Raw genomic sequence first — 27,783 nt, forward strand, 5'->3', positions numbered from 1 at the left:
AGAAACAAACCAACCATTGCTACCTCTACAAGATAACGATTGGATACAGATTCAGTGCCTTCAGCGGCCATAAAATACCTCCATTTTCATTGACCCTGAACTGAACCTGGAGAGCTTCACACTGACAGCTGGGTGGGCAGGAAGAATTTACAATTGTGCCTTCTCGATGTTTTACGGGTTTAAGTTTCCCTCAGACACCCGGCTGAGGCATTCATAACACATAATTGCTGCGGCGATGATCAGTTTTTCTGTGTAGGATGGCAAAGTCCATGCAGACGCAGGCATTAGAGGAAAACACGAACGCACATATATATAACCTGAGTTCATCTTTCCTGCTCCCCCGATGACACTCCTTTTAGCTGTTCCATTAAACACAAGTGGGCCTGCGAAATCCACTGATTTATTCATAACCGAGCATCACTGAAGCACAGTTAAAAACCTGCTCCAAGCAATAAATTTCCCAAACTACAGACTGCGCAAAGGTTTTGGGCACTAAATGTAAAGGGAGGAATCTTTCACGAATAGTTTTTGTCAATTAGCGAGGAAGTTCCTACACGTTGCTTCGGAGTAGTTTTGGGATCAGTTTTGAAGACTTAAGCGCAGAACATACTTCCTACTTCAGCATCTCCACAGCAGAAGAGATGAGTTATTACCCCTGCTCAGGGCTAATCATATTACTATCTGGCTGTACGAATGCAAGAAAGTATTAATACAAGTATGAACGAGGATCCATGGACTTGGCCATTTTTCAATTTAACTGGATTACCATCATCTTCCACAGCTCTATGAAATTGCTTAAGCTGCACAGACTCTGATACACATTTGTCTACAGACACTTTTGGGGATTTAAGTGAGCAATAGAACAGGAGAGTTATTTGTAGCAAGGGTTTGCCTGATTACAATGTGGTTGACTTAGGTGAGAATATATACTGGGCTATTGTCAGAAGATTTAGATTCGGCCACTGGAGGGCAGTGCAGTAAATGAGACCAGGAGGTAATGATTTGATTTTAAATGTGGAAATATATTGTAAGAATGTGAAAACAATAAAGCAAAACGTATTTACAAACTGCAGTAACTTCTGTGCACAGATTAATCAATCAATCAACAGAACAACAACCAGTCAACAGTACAATTGCTTCTGTTTCTCTTGAAGTTCAATAAATCAACTAGGAAAAGGAAACAAAATGGATCCCACGGTGGTTCAACCAAGCATTTGGATGGCTCCAAACGCACACTGAGCACAATTGTTCATTTGGGGCTTTTATTGTTTGAGGAGAGTAGTTTCCAACACGCAAATTGTCCAGAGGGGGAGTAGGTGGATGTGGAAGGGCTCAGTAGTGAGAAGGTGGGAGAGTGAGCAGGCTGCTAAGCCTCCTACCAGACCATGGGATGGGATGTTGACAAAGGGCTGGGATTTCTTCAGCCTCCTGGCTTGGGATCGAAGCTCGCCATCGAACAAATACAGGAAACCCGTGAGGGATCAGGGGCACCTGGCCTAGATGAATCAAAATACCAGTCTTTAGGCCTTTGTTAGCTGGTGGCTAATTGCTAAGCTAGCATTAGCATTAGTCACACATAGCCAAAATCACTGCCAGACATGATACATTTCCTTATAAGATCATTTTGGGTCAAGTTAGCATGCTAGCGTTAGCATGCTAATAGTTAGCATGCTAACATTAAATTTACATCAGTAAAACAAAACAATATACATCAAAGTAACACTGGAGCCTCATGTTAGCATTAGCAGCTAGCATTAGCATGCTAATGCTAACAAGCAAGAATTGTGAAAATTCAAACTCACCAGTTCCTTATGATCAAAAAGCACAAAACACGGTAGAGTCCCAACACAAAAGTACAGGTCTGGATTCTACAAAAAGTTACAAAACAGTAGTTTCAGAATTGTGCAAATGGATAAGCTTGAAAAGTCAATATGTTGGAACTGACCTGAGCAGCTGCTGTCTCTGGCTCCTCTCCCACACAACTGAGGAGAGTGGAGTCAGAGCAGCTTATATAAGGCAAGAGAAATCACCTGATTGGATGATTGCTGTCATGTGACCTGGCCACATGTCATGAGGCATTCAGGGGCAGGGAAAATGTGGGAAAAACTAAAATCGAGTGGAAAAAAAATATACCTCAGTTTCCACCCTGGTTACATCCTCCCCCCTTTAACCTTGCAAGTCCCGTTGCAAGTGAAGATTAAACAATATGGACAGCAGGGCTACTAGCGTCAGTTGATGCGCCCAAAGCATCCGACAAACTATGCAATAAGGTCTGAACGACATATATTAATGGGTTACCCAAGGAAGCATAGTTGAATCTTTTGGGAGGCGATCTATGGCGAGTTGAACGCCTTAAAGTGGGCTCAGCATCAGGTAAGTTAGGTATACATTCAAGATTTTGTGGTTCAAAGAGATTTGTTTCAGAATTTCCATTTTCTCCAGGATTGTCATCGTCCAGTGGAACATCGAGGAGCGACGGATTTGGCGGAGAAGGTAAGTGGTCAGGTAGGTCATCGGGCATAACAGGTGAGTTTTCAGGTAGGTTTTCAATTTCAGATTCACTTTCTTCCACAGGAGCAGGTAAGTTCACATCAAGAGGATCAGGTGAGTTCACAACTACAGGATCAGGTAGGTTTTCCAGTCCTATGGCAGGTAAGGTTTCAGGGTCGAGAGACTGCACGTTTCGTGAGGGAGACAGATTTGCGACACGAGTTCTCTCCACCGTGAATTTCTTTGGTTCAACTGTGGGATTTACAGTAACTTCAACCATGAAATTGTCTTCCCCACCAGACTCTTCTGCCGACTCGTGCATTGTTCGACTTTGCAACCGAGTTAGCCTTGGTTCAGGCACAGGAAGAATCTCGACTGATGGTTCTGCCACAGGAAGGAAACCACATGGGAGAAGAAGGTCCCTATGCAAGGTGCGGTTCGGACCATCTTTGTTTTCGGGCTTAACCGTATACACGGGAAGATCACCTGCTTGCTTTACTACCACAAAGATGTCTTGTTCCCATTTATCAGAGAGCTTGTGCTTTCCTCTGACACGCACATTGCGCACCAAGACACGATCTCCAACTTCCAGCTTAGACGGTTTCACGTGTTGGTCAAATCGAGCCTTGTTCCTCCCTGCATTTTTAGCAGCATTCCGTGAGGCAATTTGGTAGCTCTCTTCCAGTCGTTGTTTCAAATCATGTACATACTGAGAATGAGGTTGAGGATGGTTGTTGGTTACAGGCAACCCGAAGGCCAGATCCACCGGGAGACGAGGAGATCGCCCAAACATCAACTCGTATGGCGTGAATCCGGTAACTTCGTTTCGTGTACAATTGTACGCATGCACCAATGGTTTGACATACTCTCTCCATTTCGATTTCTGTTTTTTCTCAAGAGTTCCAAGCATGTTGAGTAAAGTTCGATTAAATCTCTCAACTGGATTTCCTCGCGGATGGTAGGGGGTTGTCCGACACTTCTGTATACCAGCCACTTCACATAGTTCACGGATCAGTTTGGACTCGAAATCCGGGCCTTGATCTGAATGTAGCCTCTCTGGGATTCCATAGTAAACAATGAAATTGTCCCATAGACTTCTTGCCACGGTTCTGGCCTTCTGATTGGGCGTTGGTATGGCCATTGCAAACTTCGTAAAGTGGTCGGTTAATACCAGAATATCCTTGGTATTGCTGGTGTCGGGTTCCAAGGAAAGGAAATCCATGCAAAGAAGCTCCAAAGGACGAGATGTTTGGATGCTGACTAGGGGAGCAGCTTTCTCTGGCAGCGCCTTTCGTCGGATACAGCGGCCACAAGTTTTGATCTTGTGCTCGATATCAGCAGCCATTCGGGGCCAATAAAATCGAATTCGAGCAAGGTCAAGAGTCCGCTCAATCCCCATGTGACCCATATCATCATGCAGGCTTTGGAGAACGGTGGGTCGAAGTTCCTCTGGCAAGACCAATTGAAAGGAGAGATGCTTGTTTTCATTCCTCTTCCTGTAGAGTACACCATTGAGAAGTTCCAGTTTGTTTAATTCTCTTAGCAGAAGTGGTAGCTCTGGTATCTCACCTCGAACTGTAGGTGGAACTTTTTCACCCGTTTCCAACTGGTGGATGATCTCTCGAAGACCTGGATCTGCCCGTTGCTTGTCTTGGAGGTCGGCATGTGACAACACAGGAACAACCGGCAGGCCATGGGAATCTTCATTGAACAGTTCAGGGATGGAATCTACAGTGACCGAGAGTGACTCAACGAGAGTGGTATCAACCAGAGACCGGACAAAACAACTTTGACAAATGGCGTCAACCACCGCAGAAGAGATCTCAGCATCACTGATGTCTGCAAGATGTTGCTGAGTGAACTGATTCAGGAGTTCATGATCCCTTTGCACCACCTCAGGACTGGATTCAACGTGCGGCAGTCGAGAAAGTGCATCCGCGTCTAAATTCTGCTTCCCAGCTCTGTATTGGATTTTGAAGGAGAAGGTTGAAAGAGCAGCTAGCCAACGATGGCCGGTTGCATCTAGCTTCGCAGATGTAAGGAGGTAAGTAAGAGGATTACTGTCTGTTACTACGGTAAAGTTTGCACCGTACAGGTAATCCTGAAACTTCTCCGTTACACTCCATTTCAGCGCAAGAAATTCCAATTTATGTGCCGGGTAGCGACTTTCACTTTGCGAGAGTCCTCTACTTGCAAAGGCAATTACCCTCAATGCTCCTTCCTGTTCCTGGTAAAGGGCTGCACCGAGTCCGGTTGTACTGGCGTCCGTATGAAGTATGTACGGCAGGGCAGGATTGGCAAAGCCCAAAACAGGAGCAGTGGTGAATTTTTCAATAAGCGTGGTAAAAGCTTGCTGGCATCGAGGAGTCCATCGGGTGCCAAAGGATTGCTTTGGATCGAAAAGTGGTGTTGCAGCTTTATCCTTTGATGGGTTCCGAGCAGGTGAGTATCCTCGGGTAAGGTCGTTGAGTGGCTTGACGATGGTGGCATATCCCTTTATGAAACGCCGGTAGTAGCCCGCGAAACCAAGGAATGAGCGCAAGGTCTTTAGATTGTGCGGAACTGGCCAGGATTTCAGTGTGGCGACCTTGGCAGGGTCCGTCTCAACGCCTTTCTCCGATACCACGTGCCCCAGGTACCGGACAGATGTTTGCAGGAACTTACACTTGTCGGGCGACAGTTTGAGTCCGTACTCCTTGAGCTTTGTAAGCACTCGCAGTAGGCGGCGTTCATGCTCTTCGAGAGTGTCAGCGAATATGATAAGATCATCGATGAACACAAGAACCTCCTTGAGATGCAGACTCCCCATGCACTTCTCCATCAATCGTTGGAATGTTGAGGGTGCATTGGTAACACCTTGGGGCATCCTATTGAATTCCCAGAAACCCAGGGGAGTAACAAAGGCAGTTTTGGCCTTATCTTCTTCTTGCATCTCAATTTGATAATAGCCTGACTTGAGGTCAAGGACTGAAAACCACCTTGCGCCACTGAGTGCAGAAAAGGACTCTTCGAGGTTGGGTAATGGGTAAGCATCTTTTATTGTTTGTAAGTTAAGTTTTCGATAATCGATACACAGCCTGATGTCTCCATTTTTCTTTTTAACAACCACGATTGGGGATGAAAATGACGATTCGGACTCTCTTATTACCCCAGCATCCAGAAGCTCCTGAAGATGTTTCCGAACCGCTTCGATGTCGTGTGGATGGATGGGTCGTGCACGATGTTTGAATGGGGTATTATCGTGAAGGTTGATGTGGTGTTTGACCTGACTGGTGCGTCCAAAGTCAAGGTCATGGTGTGCGAACACTTCTGGCATGGCATTCAGTTTAGCTGTAATTCGCTCTTTCCACTCTGATGGAACTAGGCTGTCACCGAAATTGAAAGTTAGTGGGGTTGTAGGGCTCGAAGATGGATTGCTGGTTACATGGTGATCAGAGATTGTACATTCAAAGGTGTCAAGATCTGCAATCACAGAGACTGGCGGGATGAAGACGTCCTGCTCTGACTCATTTGTCACCACAACAGGAATTTTGTAGGGTGAGTGAGATGGTAAGGAAATCAAACAGCTGCTCACACACAGGCCACCCGGCAGGCCTGAATCCGGGTGCTGCACGATCACAGACTGGCTGGTTGTTGGAGTGGATACTTTAGCAGAACCTTCAACTACCACAGTGCAGCCTGCAGGGATGAGGACAGGGGTCTTGCTGCACAGAGTAACAAGTCCAACATTGTCTTCAGCCATGCTCTGGTGTCTTAGCTGGAGAGTCTGCAACACAACTTTGTAGCCATGCAAACTGGGCCGAAAAGTGGAAGAGTCACTGTTACAAAACTGATCATAAAGTGCTTCAAGGGTGTTCATGCCGATTAACACAGAAGTTGGGAAACTGGGTCTGACATCTGGGACGACAAGTGCAAGAGTTTGAATTTCAAAATCAGTACCAAGGAAATCTTCTGGAAATGTCACTGTAGTCTCGACATATCCAAGGTAAGGAATGGTTTGACCTGCTGCACCTTCGATGTAAAGCAACTCATTAAGTGAATGAATGGGTTGATCTGACAAATGTTCATTATAAAACGACACAGGGATGGTGGTTACCTGCGATCCAGTATCGAGCAGACATGAGCAGGTTTGGCCAGCAATATTGATTTTCGCTGTACACCGTGAACCGATTAACCCCCGTGGCAATGTTTTCTTTGGTTTCAGGTCAGATTGAATGTTTGCACACTGGACAGACTTCTTTGCGGGACGGGGTTGGTCCAGCACAGCTCCTGATTGTCCCTCAGCAGGAGCTGGAACTAGTTTAAATGTCCAGAGGCATTTGGTTTATGCCATTTTTGTTGTCTACTGGCAAACTGTTTTCTTTTGGCGCTAACAAGAGATGAATTGGGAGCGTTTTCACATTGCGGCTTAATATGACCGTTTTCTCCGCAACGAAAACAAAACCCAGGCTTTGGAGGAATGGGTTTGGAGTCAGTCTTTTGCCTTTCAAGAGTCTTTGGAACAAGATCTGGTGGAGTTCTGGACTGACTTGCTGTAAGGGCCGCAAGTTGCTTTTGGATGGCAGCCATTTGTTTGGTAAGGGTCGTCAGAACAGTACACAAGTTGGTTTCTTCTTCTGGATGGACAAGCTGTACGTGACTTGCCACTCTCTGCTTTGTTGCACCCAGGTGCTGCTTCATTCGGACTGCCTTTGCCGCATCCTGATCCTCCTCAGTGCGCAGCAACAGAAGTAGTTCTGGGAATGTTGGAGGGTTACTTTTCTTCTGTTTTAATTGTAACTCCACAATGAGATTGTTGTCCCAACATCCTCGACAGAATTGGGTCAAAAGGCACTTGTCCACATCCCTCACAGATATACCTCCTCTTTTCACAGCGTGCTGCAAAGCGACTTGAAGACGTTGCAGGTAAGTGGATGGCTTCTCTCCAGCATCTTGGTAAGTATCCAAAAACTTTGCATAAAGTTCATCACCATCCTGATTAGCAGCATATGCGGAGTCGAGCTGTTGTAAATAGATCTCTGGTGTGGCGTCAGGGCTGAGATGTTTCACAATATCGGCCGCTGGTGGCAGGAGACTATCACGGATCAGCCTGGTGCGCTGAAGATCGGACACAGATGGATCCTTGAGCATCAGTTCCACACCAGATCGCCATGTCTCATAGTCCGTCTCATGGGCCGGCCTTGGCACTTTTCCTGAGAAGGTCCTCAGCCGATGCGATGAATGGTATTGCATGGCGCCGTCTCCACTCCTGACCACATGCTCCACCACATAACGCTGGACTTCCGGAGGAGTCAGGTCGCTTTGCGTCATGTGGATTGTGGATCGCCTTTCATTCCGCTGAGCATTCTGCTGTGCCTCGGGACCGATGGTTGGCCCTGGTGAAGACAAGTCTGAAACAGGAGGAGAATCAGATTGTTTCACTGAAGGATGAGATGTTAGTGGAGGGGGATCTGTGATATTTGAAGCACCATCGTGAGTGGGAGGTCGATGGATCTCAGGCACGGACAGGCTAATTTCTTCCATCATCTCTTGAAGTAACTCTGCATAGTGTTTTCCAGACAATCGGGCAACATTTTTGAATTCTGCCATTAAATTGCGAGTTTTTGAACCACAAATCTTGGATGCATAAATGTTGGATAGATTTTCAATGCAGTATTTATGACCTGCTTTGGAGGTATAAGTGTACGGAAGCAAGGGTGACAATGTCACAAGCGCTGACTTAGAATTAAATTCGACGACAACACGTTCATTAAACTCTGATTCAAGGTTTTCAATGGTGATGTTTCGTTTTATATCACCATATTGTTCAAGGAAAGCAATAACATCTACTAATAGCGCAGGTTCATTTATTCCGTCCACTAAAACAGCATTTGGGATTTTGATTTCAAGCTTATCAAAAACCTCCATCTTGGATGAACTGGTGAGATTGAATGAATGTAACGGTATTTACTGAACGACTGCCCTCCTGGCTAGCTCGCCAAGAAATGTAGCAAGGGTTTGCCTGATTACAATGTGGTTGACTTAGGTGAGAATATATACTGGGCTATTGTCAGAAGATTTAGATTCGGCCACTGGAGGGCAGTGCAGTAAATGAGACCAGGAGGTAATGATTTGATTTTAAATGTGGAAATATATTGTAAGAATGTGAAAACAATAAAGCAAAACGTATTTACAAACTGCAGTAACTTCTGTGCACAGATTAATCAATCAATCAACAGAACAACAACCAGTCAACAGTACAATTGCTTCTGTTTCTCTTGAAGTTCAATAAATCAACTAGGAAAAGGAAACAAAATGGATCCCACGGTGGTTCAACCAAGCATTTGGATGGCTCCAAACGCACACTGAGCACAATTGTTCATTTGGGGCTTTTATTGTTTGAGGAGAGTAGTTTCCAACACGCAAATTGTCCAGAGGGGGAGTAGGTGGATGTGGAAGGGCTCAGTAGTGAGAAGGTGGGAGAGTGAGCAGGCTGCTAAGCCTCCTACCAGACCATGGGATGGGATGTTGACAAAGGGCTGGGATTTCTTCAGCCTCCTGGCTTGGGATCGAAGCTCGCCATCGAACAAATACAGGAAACCCGTGAGGGATCAGGGGCACCTGGCCTAGATGAATCAAAATACCAGTCTTTAGGCCTTTGTTAGCTGGTGGCTAATTGCTAAGCTAGCATTAGCATTAGTCACACATAGCCAAAATCACTGCCAGACATGATACATTTCCTTATAAGATCATTTTGGGTCAAGTTAGCATGCTAGCGTTAGCATGCTAATAGTTAGCATGCTAACATTAAATTTACATCAGTAAAACAAAACAATATACATCAAAGTAACACTGGAGCCTCATGTTAGCATTAGCAGCTAGCATTAGCATGCTAATGCTAACAAGCAAGAATTGTGAAAATTCAAACTCACCAGTTCCTTATGATCAAAAAGCACAAAACACGGTAGAGTCCCAACACAAAAGTACAGGTCTGGATTCTACAAAAAGTTACAAAACAGTAGTTTCAGAATTGTGCAAATGGATAAGCTTGAAAAGTCAATATGTTGGAACTGACCTGAGCAGCTGCTGTCTCTGGCTCCTCTCCCACACAACTGAGGAGAGTGGAGTCAGAGCAGCTTATATAAGGCAAGAGAAATCACCTGATTGGATGATTGCTGTCATGTGACCTGGCCACATGTCATGAGGCATTCAGGGGCAGGGAAAATGTGGGAAAAACTAAAATCGAGTGGAAAAAAAATATACCTCAGTTTCCACCCTGGTTACATATTACTGCTCCCAACACAATCCCACAAACTCTTATTGTCTAGTTTTTTTAAATTTCTCCCCACCATCCACTCTAGTCTCCCATCCCCTTGTCTCTGTTTATCATTTACTCTTCTTGGTCTTCTCCTCTCCGCTGCTTCCCCTCGTTTTCTCCATCACCCGCCCCTCCGTCTTCATCCACTCTCCCAAATTAATCTGGTTAATGGATCAAGCCCTTGTGCAACTGAGCAGAACAAGGATGATGCCCCAAATGCACCATCCAGCGCTGTAGTCCCTGCATGTGGGCCCACGGGGGGAAGCACTTAAAAGAAACATACTGTACATATTAAAGCACATAATGCATGCTGAAGCCCACACACACTCACAAACAACCACGCCAAGATGTGAAAGCATTAGAAAAAGAAGAAAAATCTGATTTATGTGTCCTGTGCATGATACCGGGTAACCCTGTCATAGCATTCCCTTAATTAAATAAAGCAACTAGATCATAGTAAGTGGCAGAGCAGGGCATTATGGGATTGACTAGTTGGGCGGATTGAGGCTTTCCCCTCTATTACTCATCTGCTAACACTTGGATCAGGGGAGGATGCAGCAGCGGAGCTCACATCTTTTATCCCTGACTTGAATTTACAGAGATTTCTTCCTGAAAATGCTCCCATGTCCCCGATGCACGTCTTCTCTGCATCTTTTCAGTGCTTTAATAGGAGCTTCATGCTTTAAACCAGGGGTGTCCAACATGCGGCCCGTGGGCCAAAAGCGGCCCTCCAGAGGGTCCAATCCAGCCCTCAAAGTGTAAAAATTACAGAGAAGACATTAACTGCAGATTGTAAATTTGTAAAACTATAAATTTAATTTCTAGACCATGACAAGTTGTTTTGATTATTAAGTGAAATACTAAATTGTTCATTGTTGTTTTGTCGTTTTGTCTCATTTTTTGTAATGATTTGTCTTGTTTTTGTTGTTTTTTGGAGTTTTTTTGTCTGACTTTTGTCGTTTGTCTCGTGTTTTTGTCGTTTTGTTTCTCATTTTTGTAATTTGTCTTATTTTTTGTTTTTTTTGTCTGACTTTTGTGGTTTCTCATGTTTTTGTCGTTTTGTTTCTCATTTTTGTCACTGTGTTTCCTTTTTGTCTTGCTTGTGTTTTTTGTCTTATTTTTGTCATTTTGTGTTTTGCTTTATTTGTTGTTTTATTTCCCGTTTTTGTCATTTTGTGGGGGTTTTTGTCTTGCTTGTGTTGCTAGTATATTTTTTTGTCATTTTGTCTCTCGCTTTTGTAATTTTTTGTCTAATTTTTGCCATTTGTCCATTTTTTTGTCGCTTTCTAACCTTTAATATTTTGTCTTTTTTGTTTTTTTTGTCTTTTTTTGCCTGGCTTTTGTAGTTTCGATCATAAAGTAACATACTATATCGTTCAGTTCCAGATACCTGAGACTAAATGTTGTGTTCCTTTGTAGAGAAACTGATTTGGAAGTTGTAATGTGGAAATGATAAACCGAGACATAATGTTGTTGAAATTGAACTTATTTTTCTTCAGAAATTTCAGGTTGTTCATATTTTTTTGTAAAAAGATAATTCCTTAAATGTGAACTTTTTTGCACTAAAACAAAGGGGAAAATGTGGAGTTATTTATCGGTTATTATGCTGTGATTTTACTGGTCCGGCCCACTGGAGACCAAATGGGGCTGAACGTGGCCTCTGAACTAGGATGAGTTTGACACCCCTGCTTTAAACACTTTAATATTTAACTTGCAATAGCTACAAAACATTATAATTATCGTAAAAATGTTACTGCCTGCGTTTTATTAATGATTAATCCTCCATCTCCATTATGGCGATTTCAAACTGCCTTGATCCGAGCAGAAAACATGTGAGGGTTGGATCACATCAATCATTGTATCATCAGTTTCACTATGATGTCTGTCTAATGAGCCTGGAAACAGCTGCTCACACATGCTTTTCTGAATAATAGATGTGATGGGCCGGTGCTTCCACCGCTCATCTTGTAAGTTTCGGACTGAATCGGCTGGAGAGAAGAAAAGACTCATCACCATTCAATAGAGGCTTTGTGGTGAATCTGTGACATTCCGTCTTGATGTTAGCCGATTCTTCTTGACATGGTATTGAATGTCTATATGTGCACTTCCTCAAGAGGCGGATGGATCTATCTGTGAGTGAATATCTGCGATGAAATGAAATAATATAAATTACATGTACAGTGAGCTCATTGACCGTTCTGCTCAGAGTGTTCTCTGCAAAGCGTGACAAAAAAAAGAGTGCCTAACCAAGCTATTCACTTCTTGGTCATTGGTTCAGATTTGATAGGGACTGTGGGATGTCCATTACTGTCTATAGCTAACTCCGTCTCATCAGTTCGCAGATTATTCAGCACCAGTTCATGTTTATGCTTCATTGTGTGCCTCAGTGTGGAGAAGGGCTTTTGGTTCTTTTTCCATCTTGCATGATTCGATGGGCTGATGTCTGCTACGTACTCTCATGAGGATACCATGATTCTACGAAGGACAAAATGAGCAATCTCACAATTCAAATAAAATAAAAGATTATCAGGAACATTCCCAGACGTCAGACATAACAGCCTGTTCAGAAACTGTTGAAGTACTTCTGCCCAAACTACAATAGAGCTTTGCCTGTTCAGCTCCTACACAGCAGCTGGGGGTGAGAGTGCCACCACATACAGTTACATGCATGCATTTACAATATCTACACCCATAAACTCACAGGGACATCTAGTCCGTGTTGCACTAATATGTATCACACGCTTCACGCCATACCTTTTTTAAGAGACTTATGAGACATTTATGACGTACGGACCGTCTTTAGAGCTGCACTGTCCTTATGGAATGAAGCGTTCCTTTGTGCTGTTTTAGCCACAGGCTCTGAAGAATTTAACAGAATTCTCCTCCTCTCTGGCCTTGGTTCTGTTGGCATTACTCTGACTCACCCTGCCTCTCGTCACTGTGATCACTGAGCTCTGATCGCGTCCCTTTATCCACTGACCGCTAGCGACTTCAAAGGTAGAAATTTCATCTACTTACAAACTGCAACATCAAATGCCAAACGTATCTGTGTGGTTAAGTAGATAGTGGAACACCGGGGCCATGCCTATCTGTTTTAGTAACTGTGTGGGGGATTTAAATGATGCTTCTTTTCATGGTAATTTATAAAATACCATACTTAAAGCTGCTCCAATCAATATTTTTACATTAGCGACAGTTGAAATTTAGGTGCATTATGTGAAATGGTTCACTTAGAGTGATGAACCCAAGGACTTGGAAGCCCCTTTAGAAGAAACACATTACAGACTAGCAGCTCTGTTTCTGTTTTACAGACTGCAGATTTAGTTCTTTGATTCAGCACTTTTTCCACTCAGAAAATTACTATTTTCAGGCTTCCTACATTTATTTGAATCAGGACGCATTTACAAATGAGCATGCATGGTATTACGCACAATAGTGCAATGTAAACTCCCTCTCTCATTAAATAAAGGCACTCTGTTTAATTGACAGCAGTCAGTGATTTGTGTTTTGTGTTGAGCAGCATCCTTCAGGGGCTGTTAGTGTGAGATAGGCACATCTTCCCTGGCCGGCTTGAATAAATCGTGCATCTCAATCAGCATTTCCACAACATCAGCAAACGGCAACCAACTCCCTCCTCTCCCAAAAGCTCTACATCATGTTGTTATTGGCTAACCATGAGAGGGTGTCAGCTGGCATCACAAGCACACAAACATCCTCAGTCTGCTCAGTGTCTTCATGCCGTTTGCTTACTGCTTCATTTAAAACTCAGGGCTTCTCAAGGGGAATCAATATTACAGGAGTTTCAGCTCTAGTAAACATCAGGACACTTGATTTCCTGTAATTCTTTGATCTTTCCACGCTCCCGAGTCCGTCTACGCAAGCAAACAGAAGTTGTTTAAGTATGTCTACGGAAATTACAATTGATCTTTTAAAATGTTGAGGGCAACATAACAAGCCCTGAGGGAATAAGGGGCATTTCATCAGTCATGGAGTTCTGCCTAAGTGAGTGAAGAAGTGAAAATGAAAACAGCTTCCTCTTAAACATTCGCAAATTAGACAAACCCTAAGGATGGTCACCTCAGTCAGTCTGGTTTTATGATGAATAATTTTTGTACTTCAATATGTAACAAAATCGGTCCTAAGTAGAAACACATTTGTCTGGTTACTGATACGACGGGCAAAAAGTCAGAGTAATGAGTAAATGTACACATATACATTGTCTAAAAAAGTATTCACCCTCTTTGAGGATTTCCCCTTCACTGCTTTCAGTAGATTATGTACTTATGTATTAGTGAAAGTTTTTGGGCAATCACAAACACATAAGATATACATTTATGCACCGCAATACCCAGGAGCGTATTATTTTTATTCAAACATGTTAGCAAGGTCAGTATATCACAAACCCAAATTAAAATCCATCTACTATCTTCCCCCAAAGCAGCTCTTCAGCTAAAAGTGGTTTGCAAATGTATCTGAGAATGCAAAAATGTAAGCAACACACAATCAATGGGAAGAGCACGTAAACCCATTTGTATACTTCAGCTAGGATATAGAGGGAGTGACAGAGGGAAACATTGTGAATTTATGTTATGGCATAAATAATGAAGCCACTGAGAGGATAAGGTGAGAGGTTTTGTTTCAAGGCTGCACTTGTATCCCTTTACAATACTTCTGAATTCCATGAAAAGTTTCTTCATTCCCTTACATCAATCCCAAAACTTTATTTATTCATATTACTGTTCATTTTACCCATTTTCTGTTATGTCAGTATAGTTTTAGCAGCTTCCAAACACTAAACACATTCAATAAATTATTCCATTATGGTGTTATATTGCTGGGTAACTCAAGAAACTGACGCAAGTGTGAGTCTGAGGGAAAACAAAAAGTACCGTTGCTTTAAAAATCGATACAAAAGAGACAAAAAAAAACTGCAGCTACATCTACTGTACAAGACTTTTTCCCAAATCCTGTTCAAATTACAAAGATTTTTTACAGGAGACAGAGACAATATTTCCTCAGAAACAGCCCTTTAAATAACACAGGAGAGACTTTTATGAGATTATTATGAGGAAGGTGCACAGGAATTACTGATGGGCCAAACCCACAGAGACGCTCCTTCAGGCTGCATTTGAAATATTTCTCTTTGTGCCCTACACTGCAGCCCCGAGCAGAGTTTGATTGCAAACGGTTGAAAAGGTCCGCCAGCCAGCCCCCTAGTCAATAAGTTAACACAGAAATCTGTTCAGACCTGAGGCAGCTGAGGCAAATGATCCAAACACCTGACCTCCTGAGCGTCCATCCTCTGAGTGAGAGGTCACTGCTCATTGTCCCAGACACAACACTGTGCAAACACCTTCAGTTAGTCAACCGTGGGGCTTCCGAATACAATTCACCACTTCTTGGACAAACTCTCCAGCCCTCTACACTGATGGATAATAAATACAACCTACAGCTGATGATGTCCAGCAAAATGTCACTGAAAGTTCATGTCCAGATGCCACTTCTGTGAAATATCCGCAATAAATGAAGTGTATATCATATTTCTGACTTGTTTTGCCTGTTTATTTTCTATGGAAACATAAATAGTGCGCAATAATCCCAGAAGTGGGATGTATACTGAAAGAAAGCTAAAAAAAACAAAGATGGTTCAAATGAAATTCGTGCTGCTTGTCCTTCCCTATCCTTAACAAAGTGCTACGAGTTACCTAAGCATCATTATACTTCGCCATGACTATATATTGTATCGAAAAAAAAGCATAAATATGTATTCCAGACAACTACGCTGCATTCTCAATTACAATTTCAAAGAAACTCATTTTCCCCCTGGAAAGCTAAGAGTATGATGTAGTAGGAAATATCTTCGAAAACTTTCAAAAAGCACAAATGGTGGAGTCATAAGTCTGATACAGACAGGTGAGAAAACCAAAAACACACCTGGTGAGCTGCAGTTCCCTGGGCAGGAACACCTTGTTGATGACAGAGATCTGAGGAGAATAGCCAGACCGGTTGGAGCTGACAGAAAAGGCAACAGCGACTCAGATAACTGCTCTTTACAGCGATGGTGAGCAGAGAAGCATCTCAGAATGCACAACATGTTCACCAGCAGAATATTTCATTGGATTCAGGTCCTGTCAGTCAAGAACAGAAATTTCAGGCTGCAGTGACAGCATGCCGGCCTATTCACTGCCCAGGCCGGTGATGAAGCTGTAATGATATGGGAATGTGTTCGTGGAACACTCTGTGCCTCGTAATGCCAACCAATCACAGTCTGAATGTCACAGTCATCTCAATCTGATTTCATGAAATGGACGGTGACTTCAGTGACCTCACCAACTCCGAATCAGGTAGAGCTGTCAAACACTGTGTAGCAGTTTCCTATCAGCTGGAGATGGACTGATGTGGGGTTTTTCAGGGCGATTATTGGTCATCATGAAAGACAAATAACTGATACAGATTAAATGTTATACTTTAACAGCATTCATTCATAACTAGTCTTCTCCCTTAGTAAGGCAGCTCCTAGCAATAATAATGATGAAGTCACAACAGCACAGGAAGCTATGATGTTCTGCTCTATTTACTGACTGATTGATTTGAGATTGAACAGTTTGTCTCCTGCATTTCTGTGCACAATTCTTGTTTTGTTGCTGTTAGATCACTTGTATTTCTCTGTTTCAGTTTTTCCAGATTGTGTCTCTGCTGGAGAGACATTACTGAGATCACAGCAGCTGTATCAGACCCACAGTAGTGCACTTGTTTAATGACAATTGATCAATGAGAAAAACAATACCAATAATTGAAAAAAAAAAAGCCAAATATCAGCCTCTACAATTGGTCTGATAATTGATCTATCCCTACTATAAACCACTATCTTTACAAGATTACAAACTAATAGATAAGATTTATTTTTTAACACAATATACACCAATTTGCCACACCATTTAAAAGCACTGACAGGTGACTGCAATGTTCTGTTGGGAAATCTCAGGTCCTGGCACTCATTTGGATCTTACTTTGACATATAAAACCCTCCTAGACATAGTTGCAGACCAAGAAACCCCTCCAGTGGCAACGGCACTCCCAGCGTGGGGTACTGGCTTCCTCTGGCAGGACAATGTGCCCTGCCACTCTGCAAAAACCATTCATGTCACAGTTGTGTAAAAACTCAAACAACTCTTCTAGGCGAAGACTAACAATTTTATTTACAGAATCCACAAGAAACACAAGGGGCCCCAGTTGGGCTCTAACCCGAAAACTAGACAAAACACTGCTGACTGGAAAGATAAGTAACCTACTGTTAACCTTAAACGCAAACCAACACGTGGTATCACCAGGCTATGCAAGCACAGAGACCCAGGCTCAACAACAGCAGACAACAAGACTCAGCTGAAGAACTTCAGCCGAATTGAGCTGACGGCAAGTAAACAGAGAATACCAGAGTCCACAGACAAAATAAGCAAAAAATAAAACTCTAAAACTGCTGAAAAACAACTTAGAAACTAAGCCAATAGCGTCGCTACTCAAGCAGGACAAAAAGGACTTCTAAAAGGTTAGTTCAGCCGACAGGACAAACTAAAAACTGAACAGAAAGGGAAGTTTAGCTGAGCACAGTCTGGGGAAGTGAACCAGAGGCTAACCTGTAACAGCAGTGGTCCAGGGTGAGTGGTCTCTGGAGGATGGTGGTGTTTGCTGAAGCAAGATCCAGACGGAGGAGCAGATGACCAGGTTGGAGCAGGTGAAGCGATGGGAAATGGCGAGCTGAACCACATGGAGAAACACAGGATTAGATCTACGACAACACAGCAAGTGGAGCTAGACAGTACTGGCCTTAGTGACTGACACTGAGCAGTGCAACAGTCCTTCATTAAGTAGTGGAAGAAGCCATTCTTTATGGCAGGAGGAGAATGAGGAACAGGTGAGCCATTCCCCATTGCCAGTGTCCTCAGTCAGCTGATTATCGAATCAGAGTGGAGGACGCACGCACGCACGCACACACACACACACACACACACACAAAACCAGGGAAAAGAAAAGGAGGGAAGGCAGCCAGCTAAGCAGCCGAGGTGGAGGTCATGACAATTCAGGAATGGATGGAGGAACATAACCATGAGCCCATGCTAATGTGAAGTTCTCCAAACTCTCCAGATCTTAATCCAATCAATTATTAACAATAATTCCCAACTGACAGGACCCAAAGAATCTGCAGTCAATGTCCCTGTTTCATCTACCACTGGATACCCCGAGATGTCCTGTGTCCAAGCCCAGACAAGTTAGTCCTGTTTTGGTGGCACAAGAGGGACTTGCACAATATTAGGCAGGTGGTGTTAATGCTGAGGCTGATCACTGTTATTTTTGTACATTTTCAGCAGTGTCATTTAAATATTGTGATTATTTATATGCATAATAAAAAGAACCAGCACCTTGAGAACAGCGTGAGGCATAAAAACAGAGCTGCGATCCTGAGGTTTCATTTATTCAAGCCGCTCTTGCCATTAACAATGAATGCTGATAATAAAAACTAAATCACAGCTAGAAATTAAATTAACAAAAGGGACCATAAAACAGAGGAGGGGAACAACTACAGCTGAATAATAGGTGCCGGTTTGACTTCTGTCAGGTCTGTTTCAACTGACTGTAACATTTCTTCCAAATAAGGTGTTTAAAGAACATAAACACGACAAAATGTTAACGACGCAGCGCACAGGGACAAGAGGAGAATTCAGGAGAGCCATGTAAACCTGTACAAAGACTATGTTTAACAAATTATATCAAACTCAAAAGATGCTGTCTGTGGTGGTGGAGACCAACTGTTGAAAATGCAGAAATAGGTGTGTGAAAGTGGTGATTTAACGACACAATTAAGGAGGAGGAAAATCTCAGGAGTTCTCTCTTATTTTCTGCGAAGATGGACACCTCGCAGTGGAGGACAAGCAGTCGAAGAGTGCTGAACCAGATCAAACAAGGAGGCAGACAAAACGGGCCGCTGATGTTTTACAAGGTCTAGTGGCAAACCTGATCCGGAGGTCAACTGCCAGCGCCGAAGGAAGCATCAAACAAAAAGGGGAGTTCTTTTTCACTGCTGGCTGTGAGATCAATCAATGGCTCTGTAGCCTCTCAAATCCAAAAAAAAAAAAAAAAAAACCACCTCATTTTGGAAACTACTTGCTGGATGTTCCACACTCTGGAACAAAAATAAATAATCTTCCACTTTCATTTGCCATATTGTTCAAATCAAGCTAAGTGGGCTACTGCTGTGAGTGTAGCTCACACAGTCACTTAGAGAAGGCAGTCAGCTGTGACAGTAAACACTGTGTGCAGAGAGGTCAAACACAGTACAAAGGCACAGTTGCATACAATGGAGTTATACGTCAAACATGACAGATCCGGTATATATAGACTTCATGATAAATGACAGGATTCCAGAGTCTGTATTAACCTTCCTTTACATGTTATTTCTTGAGTTGCCACAGAAAACTGGTGTGTTGCTATTAAAAATAAATCCATTTTCATACTATGCATAGAAATGCAACATTTATATTTATTTTTTAATAGTCACATTGGTTCAGATGCAGGTCATGAGCAGATCAGAGGTTCACATTCACTTAGAAGAGCAGCTTCACAGGAACAAACTGGACTGACAAGATAGGGGATCTACTCACCGGCCAATTTTGGACGGTGTTTGCAGCACCTGGTGCCCTGATCATGTTTACTGACTCTGCGCTTATAAAGAATTGCAAATTTTCAGCAGAATCATTGCTGTATTTTAAACAAAACTGAAAAAGCACACCCTATTTACATGTCCCTTTATTCCGTGCAAAATAATCTTTTACTCTGACAGACTGAAGCCTCGTATTGATTCGTTTCTCGCTCACAAACAGGCATTGTCACGGTCTTGGCTGTACCTTTAGTTCATCCCTTGTGTTTGTGTTGATTTCCCCTCCCTTGTGTTTCTGTGCTCCCGTCTGTCTGTCTGTCCGTCTGCTTCTGCATGTGTCTGTCTCTCTGTGGACATGGCGCTCCTCCCGGTCTCCTGATTGCATCAGCCTACACACCTGCCTCTCATCATCTCATCAATGCAACATTTAAACCCTGCTTCCTCCTGCTCTCTCTGCCACATTGTTCACTCAGACAGTGTGATTCCAAAGCACCAGCTCCTTACACTTTCAACGCCTTGTGGTTTTTCTAACCTTTTTTATTTTATTAATCCTGCTCTACCTGTGCTTCAAGCCTCAGTCAAGACCCCTTTGCGTCAAATTAAAACACACTGGGTACCCTTAAATGCCATTTTTCAGTGTGCCGGTTAGTCACATAGACCTGAAAAGAATGTAATTTATAGACACCATGAGACTGTCACTGAATGTTCTCTGCAAGTGTTGTTCCTGTTCTTCTCTTGTAACTTATGGTTACTATTGTAAACAGGTGTATTTTAAACCAAACCGTGATATTTCCTAGATTAAAGCAAGCAGTTTTGGAGCCTAAACTAAACAGTGAGTGAAAGGCAGGTTTAAGTCACGGAATAAAATGAAACTAAAAATCCTAGTCTGCCATTAGTCTTGGGTGAGAGTAGTGCCACAAAATTACAATCCAACAAAACTCCTTTGTTTGGAGAAATGCAATATCCATCTGAAACAAGTTGCTTTTTTATTTTTTTCATCTGCTTGAAAAACTCTGGAAAGGCTTTCAGTTTGACAAAGAGGTCAGTCGATCGGGGTTTGCAAGTTTCAGTATTATTCATTTACTTTATGTTTTCACTCTTCCTCCAACAAAACAGCTCCAAAACTGAAGTCATTCTTGTCGGCACCCCTCATCAGGTCCAATCATCCTCCATAACCACCATCATCTTTTTCAGACGAGACATTCCCCTCTCATCTGCAACCTCGGTGTGAGACTGGACTCTCACCTGACATTCAACAACCACATCAAACATCTGTGCAAGTCTTCGTTTTTCCACCTCAAAAATATTGCCAAACTCCGTCCCACCCTCACCCTTTCTTGCAGAAGCAAAACCACATCACACCCATCCTCTGTTCACTCCACTGCCTCTCCATCTCCTTCACAAGCCAGGACAAAATTGCTCTCCTCACCCATCAGCGCATTCATGGCAATGCCTCGGAATACCTCAAAGAACTCCTCTGCCACCAATCATCCAAAAGAAAAATCCACACTCGTAATTGTCACCTCCTCCACCTGACTAGAACCAAACTCTGGACCATGAGAGATAGAGCTATCATCTCAGCCACCCCTCACATATGGAACTCCCTCCCTGACCACCTGAAAGCTCCACAGACTGTGGATGTTTTTTTTTTTTTTTTTTTTTTTTTAAAAAAAAAAGGCCTAAAGATGTCTCTTTTTAACAAAGCTTTTAACTAAACGTGTCCCTGAAATTTTTATTTTACCTGCTTGTTTTTTCTTTTTATATCTTTAATGCAACACTTCGAGATTTTGCTTAAACAAAAGTGCATTACAAATAAAATTTATTATTATTGCATTTGATTATGTTGAAAACTACATGGATAGGTATAGGAAAATATCATGGTTTGTCTTAAAGTATGACTCCTTCCTTCCATTTTTTTTTTTGGATTACAAGGATGAAGGGTTCTATCTAATTGAATATATGATTAGTTGCCTGAAAAGGAATGAGAAAAAACAATAAAATGGATGGCCAAGATGCTGATTTGAAACTTATTCCCGTTAAACATAATGTGACACAAAAGTTTCCCTCAAACTGTGATTAAGAACATGGTTTAGATGTAGAAGAAGGTAATCTTTGGGGGACTGGGTTAGCGACCTCCTTTTGATGATTCTTAAACTAAATAATGAATAGTTCATTTCTCTCAGACACCAGCAGCTCTGACAAACGGCATTATTTGACGTCTTGGGAATGAGAAGGGGTTGGTGCTTCATGTCCACCCTGTTTACCAGCCTGCCTCACACTGATCTGCTCCTATAGGCATCAGCTGATCTGCAGCTCATCCAGCCTGCCACATTCGCTTCCCTGCACTGCCAGCTCCACCACATGCCCGCCTGCAACTCCCTCCTCAGCCTGCTCCACCATCAGCTTCCCTCAGCTATCAGCCTTCACCACCATTCCTCCGCACCATCATTCTCCCCCTATAGCATGGCAATAAATTGGTCTTAACCGTTGCTTTCTGCATATAGTCACAAAGAAACTGAGAAACATCATTTGTTTGTAAGGAAATTAGGACAACTGGTGCTCAGGATGTTTTGAAAGCTAATTGATTGCTAAAACAAGAGTGGTCAGTGTTTCCTCCATTCTATGGGATTATAAATGTTCACCCTAATAAAGGAAGTCGTTCACTCTGGACAAATTAAAAGGAGAGACGGGGACAGCAGAGCAATGCTGCGAAGTACGTTTACTTGCACTCTGATGGTTCCATTAATGTAATTTCAACAGAGGAATCAAAGGGGAAATGGAATATTTTGAATGCTCAAAGAGAAGCACAATCAACTAAACAGCGTTTCTATGAATAAGTAATCAGGAAAAAGGTTAAAACTGTTTATTAACAAAGCCATGGGATGAATCACTTCTGCTTATTTTATTATGCTGGAGAGAGACACTCTGATCAAATCAAACCAAGCCATGAAAAAACATTTCACAACACATGTATGAAACAAAAAAGAAATAAGCCACGAGGTGTTTGTATGGAACAATTGAAAACGGGAGATTTTTATTCTAGGATATGTAATCAGAACCACTCAGAACAAATTAAAACTACAGCTTGTTCAGACCTTGTACCTGTATCGTCATAGCTGTAAATGACCCCAACGTTAACTTACATGTGAGCTTTCAAAGGTGAAAAAGTCCAAACACACACTGTAATAAGAACTATTTCATTTTCACCAAGGCTGCAGCTGTGATAATGATACTAATGTTCTCTCTCAGTGTACCATTCCAGCTCCTGACGTTTCCACCCAATTAATGTCTCAGCTGAACTCCAGCAGTTGGACGTGGACTCTTATGCATGACTTCTTTGTACAATCTCTTGAGCATTTCATCGTCTTATTATTCTGAAAAGAAGTCAAGAGCCAGCTGAAGCTGCCATCATGAAATTACCAAAGAATGAGTCACTATCTGTCATCATTCATGTAGGTTCAGGTCAGCATGTGTTTCTGTCTCTAGTCCATATGCCAATAAAATAACAGCATATTTGAGGATGCCATTATTTTATGGGTTTTTTTCTGCATAAGTTTTGTGAATTGGCTCATCTTTTATTATTATTGGGTTATTTACATAAACTAAAATAAGGAACAGCTGTATCTTTTGCAGTTTTAAAGTCCAAAAAATACAAATTATCATATTGTAGTCTGGGTAAATACACCAAAAATCATTACTAAACATGAAGAAAATGTAGACTGGGTTAAAACAATCCATTCGTACAGAGTCAGAACCAGTATTGTGCCTGCGCTCTACTAAATCAAACCTGGTCTGTTTTTAACTCAGCGATTTAGTGGGCAGCCTTTGTAGCAGTGTCATTGTTTGTATTAATTAGGCCTTTTTGTCTGATAACGTTAATTAAAGGGGGCAGCAGGATATAGAAAAACGTTAATTACAGAGTTCAGGAGGAGTCCAGCTATCCTCATCCTAAGCTCACCCTTGATTAGCTGATGGCTCCTTCAGTGTATACTGTGATTTTTACTTTAAATAAGTGATTCAATTCAGTGTTATTCATATAGCACCGAACTCAAGGCACTTCATAGTAAAATCAAGACCTTTAAAATATGTTTTAGAGAGAACCACAACAAATATTCATTTTTGAGCAGCTCTTTAGCAATGAGAAGAAAAGACAGATAGCTAGATACATAGATAGATATTAATCCCGAGGGAAAATCAAAGAAAAAAACTTTAAGGCGGGAAAAAAATCTCCAACAGAACCAGGTTCAGGCAGAGTGGCCATCTGCCTTAACCGGTTGGATTGAGGGTGAAGTGAGGTAGAGAAAATAAGAATGGATAGAAGTCAGACAAACAACACATAAAGGCCAAGTCATGGTCTATCCGTTGTAGCATCATATCAGTAATTATGCTTCAGGTGTGCCGGGTGCAGTGTGTGAACATAGCACAGGATTTCTGTACAACTTAGGACTTCCTACTGTGTTCCGTTAATGAAAGTGTAGACAAACAAAGCTCCTCCAAAGTCCAGCAGTGACTAGGTATGGATGACCAAACAGACGGTCTGCTCGTCCCCTCAAAGACTTGGTTCAATGATGAAATTTACTTCTCATGAACTATTGCGGACCCTGAAAGCATGAAATAGACTTAAGAGAACAGTGACTACTGAGGAGGCTGGTGAGGCCAATAACTGTAGATCAGATTATCATTGCAATTATCATAGCAATGAGCATTAGCTCAGGTTGCCACAGTTACGCTCCATAATCGCCATTATTATCCTTCAATTTCACGGCTTTCCAAATGCCACATTAGTGAATCTCACATCTGTTCAGTGGCCTTGTCCTGTTTTGTCAGGTTAAAGACTGGAAATTACTGATCTGATGACCTATTAGTTGCGGAGCACCTCATGCTTATGTGTTTTAGAGCATTTTTTCTTTATACAAACTGTCCAAAGAAGCAGTTTTTGTGCTCATTGTTGTGCTAAATGTAACACTTAAAGTGCTTCTGTACTGTCTTTGTACTAGGTATGGCAGTATAGTTACCTTTAACCAAAGTACTACAGTGGAACGGATAGGCCAGATCAGAAGACTCTAAATTCGCAGGAGCCCAGGGTGTGCGAAAACAAGGGAGATGACACAGTATTAAAAGACAATTTGCATCTAATTGCAAAGTTTAAATTGTGAAGGGGTCTGTGCACAATAATAAAAAACAGCGCTTTCAAAAATAAAAGATAAATAAAATGAAATAAATATAGTCCTTTTTGTCTTTAGTGGGTTTTTTTAGTCTTTCAGTGTCAATGGTTCAAAGTTCAGTGTTCACGGTTATGTGTTTGTAACCAGTTGGGTTACCAGCTACCAGTTTGTTCGACTCTTTGGGCTGACGCTCGCCCATCCAGTACTGGAAGTTGAGCCTTGGTTCTTCTCAAGATTTCCAAATCCGATCCCAAAAAAAAACCCAACCTGAGGAACAGGTCAGAATAAAGCAACTTCAACTATGACCTGCAGTGACTATAGCTTGTTACCTGTTTGTAAAGACTTTACAATAGTTTCTACATTCTTTTTCCACATTGTACAACAATTTATAATTCAGCATCAACCTTCTACATTACCAAATTACCAATCAATGAAATTAAAATAATTTACATTTAGTAATTAATTAGTTTCTCTGCTCAAAAGTATAGGGTGAATACACCTATAAATTAATCCAAAACTGCTTTAGAAGTGGATTAGAAATACAATTGGCTTGTAAATGTATTAAATGTATCAAAATTTAGGCAAAGTGCAGGTAAATGCACTTGACATTAATACACAGATTAGCACCATAGAAAATAAAAACGAGTGCTAACAAACACAAAGTACAGCACATTTCACAACTTTACAACATAATTTTCACAGGAACCTTCAAGTAACATTTGTTATCTGGTAAAATAAACCCATTGTTTGGCGTGTGGCCTCACAATATGCATTTTCTTTGAAGAAAAGCTAGAAGTTCCAATCGGAGGTTAGCATTTAAGCTAGCGGCGATTAGCATGCTAAATTAGCCCACACACACACACAATGGGACTTACCATGCTAAGCCCACGCGCAGCAAGGGGAATTCCAGCTCACGAGGGTTCACAGCCTTCAATCTCTCAATATCTTTAAATTTAACAAACGAGTTGTCATTATATTTATATATTTCAATGCTTACACAACTTTTAGTGGGTTTCTGCTCACCAAATCTCCGAATTTCTCCACAAAAGGCTGCTACTGTCGCGTTAACTTTTCCACCATCAGCAAAGGATCTCTCTCGGTCCGCGGCTCGAGCGTGTCTGAGGAGCACGTACAGGGCACGCGCAGCTCGAGAGCAGGACGGGAGGTGACCCCTACCTGATTGGCTGATATTGACATTGGGCTATACAGCCATTGGCTGTTTAAGTTGTCAAGCAAAAATACCTAAGTTAATCTAAATATACGTATTTATTTCTTCTGTTTTTAACTATTTAGCAGCATCTTTAATGAACTTCTGTTTTAATGTTTTAACAATATTTCTATTTTTTAAATTTTTTTTCCAAGCATGAATATTTAGTTTTATTCCCGTTTTTAACACTGGGTTACATAAAGCATCTGAAATGCCTTGAAGCAAAACTTGAGTGACACCTTCATTTTCAGAGTGGCTTAATCACAACAGGCTCTTACTTTGGTTTGAAGACCCAAAGTCAATAAAAAAAAAAAAAAAAAAAAAAAGCTTAAAGTTGTTTTGACATCTGACGCATTTGTGGCCAGTTCTGCTGGTAATTAACTGGTCAGCATGTCAAACAATGATTTGGACTGAATGGCTGTGATGGGATTTTCGGAAGATTAATTCAAGAATGAAGTCCTAAATACTAATCTTTCAACTATAACAGTCTTACACTGGCATGCTGCTTGATTTTACTTTCTCTGTGATGTTTTTATTGTTGGTGACGAAGGTCAAACTGTGATGCAGAAAATGTGGCACGTTCCTAAGGAGTGTCCGTCTTTTTGATTTACAAGCACAAAAATATACAGCACTAATATGAAAACAAGAGAGAGAAGAAAATGGAGGCAGAGAGAGACACTGGTTCTGAAATTTGGCAAACTGTGAGGTCTTAAGATGCCTTCCAGTAGCCAGTAGTCCACACAATATAGACTCATCATGGTGCAGACGCTGCATATAATAACAGCAGACCTCAAAATGTGACATTTTTAAGGTCAAAGTACGGCTTGGCCACAGTCGGATTAGTTCAAAACTGAGACATTAAATTGAATCGACATTAAATAGGCTGCTATACTTGTTGAATATTGTTTTACATCGTTCCCATCCCTCTTGTTCCCTCAGCGGATTGATGAAAGTGTCCAGGCAGGAAATTCGGTATTGTGAGAAATTATGTCATTACTTGGCAGAATCACAGGTCTTTCAACATGCAGCTGAACAGCCTCAGCGGAAAACAGAAAGCTGTGGTCTAATAGCTAGTTGGACAGCCAAAAGACTTTATTTTCCTTCTAAGTTTCTATCCGTCCTTTGAGTCGTGCTCCTTAATACATCTCCGTGGCCTAATTCTGCCTGCTTGATAGGAAGCACTTTGGTGCAGATACCGATGCTTCAAACTCACATGAATAATCAGCAAGTAAAAACTTTATTTAGTGAGTTTTACAAATAGAGAGGTTCATTTTTCATGCAAAAGATTCCTTCTGCCCACCGAATCTGTACTTCTGTGACGCACATGGGGATTGTGGGTTTAAATTAGGCATAAAAACAGAAACTTTTTGCCATATTTTGGCTGCAAAAGCTTTTGACTGCAGTCTTTCTTTTGGCATTTTTGCTGTTATTAGACAGTGACCGTGAAAAGAGACTTCAAATATGGGGAGAGGCAGCAAGGGGATGACATGCAGTAAAAGTCTGGTCCAGCTGAGAATGAAACAGGGGACTGACTGCTGAAGGCTCTTAACTGCTGCCTTTAGCTTATACCTGGACTCATTATTTTCAGGTTTCCCTTATTGAATGAAAATCCTGGATTCAATAATGGCTGTAGTATGAATATTAATGCCAGGTAAGAAGACATCAAACATGAATAATGCAAACATTCAATGAAACACATCTGCAACACCGCTAGACTTTAAATATTTCTATTAATTGCTGAAAAAGTCTGGGGACTATTCAAAGGCTCATCTCTTCTTCACACTTATAAATAACCTGAGGTGAGAGTTTGTTTCCTGAAAACTATGAAACTGAAAACCCTTTTTTGAGAAGGACATGGAACAACTTCTGGGGAAAACATTGTGTTTTCCTGACGGTCGGAGGCAGCGACCACCACAGTGAAGTCTTAGTTGTAATAACAAATGCAGATTCACATGCTGGCGGGTGATGTCCT

General features: G+C 41.9%; 1 long non-coding RNA gene across 1 annotated transcript in view; it reads right to left on the minus strand.

The window, feature by feature from the left end:
• LOC111565980 (uncharacterized) overlaps window positions 1-25,884 on the minus strand; it is a 178,990-nt gene extending 153,106 nt beyond the window's left edge. The window contains exons 1-3 of the long non-coding RNA XR_008599335.1: window positions 25,628-25,884; window positions 25,480-25,549; window positions 17,422-17,542 (exon numbers count right to left, since the gene is read on the minus strand). This is a non-coding gene — a long non-coding RNA (uncharacterized LOC111565980). The remainder of the gene's footprint in view (window positions 1-17,421; window positions 17,543-25,479; window positions 25,550-25,627) is intronic.
• Window positions 25,885-27,783: the final 1,899 nt, after the last annotated feature.

The sequence above is a fragment of the Amphiprion ocellaris genome, chromosome 17, assembly GCF_022539595.1.
Source record: "Amphiprion ocellaris isolate individual 3 ecotype Okinawa chromosome 17, ASM2253959v1, whole genome shotgun sequence".
NCBI lineage: Eukaryota > Metazoa > Chordata > Actinopteri > Pomacentridae > Amphiprion > Amphiprion ocellaris.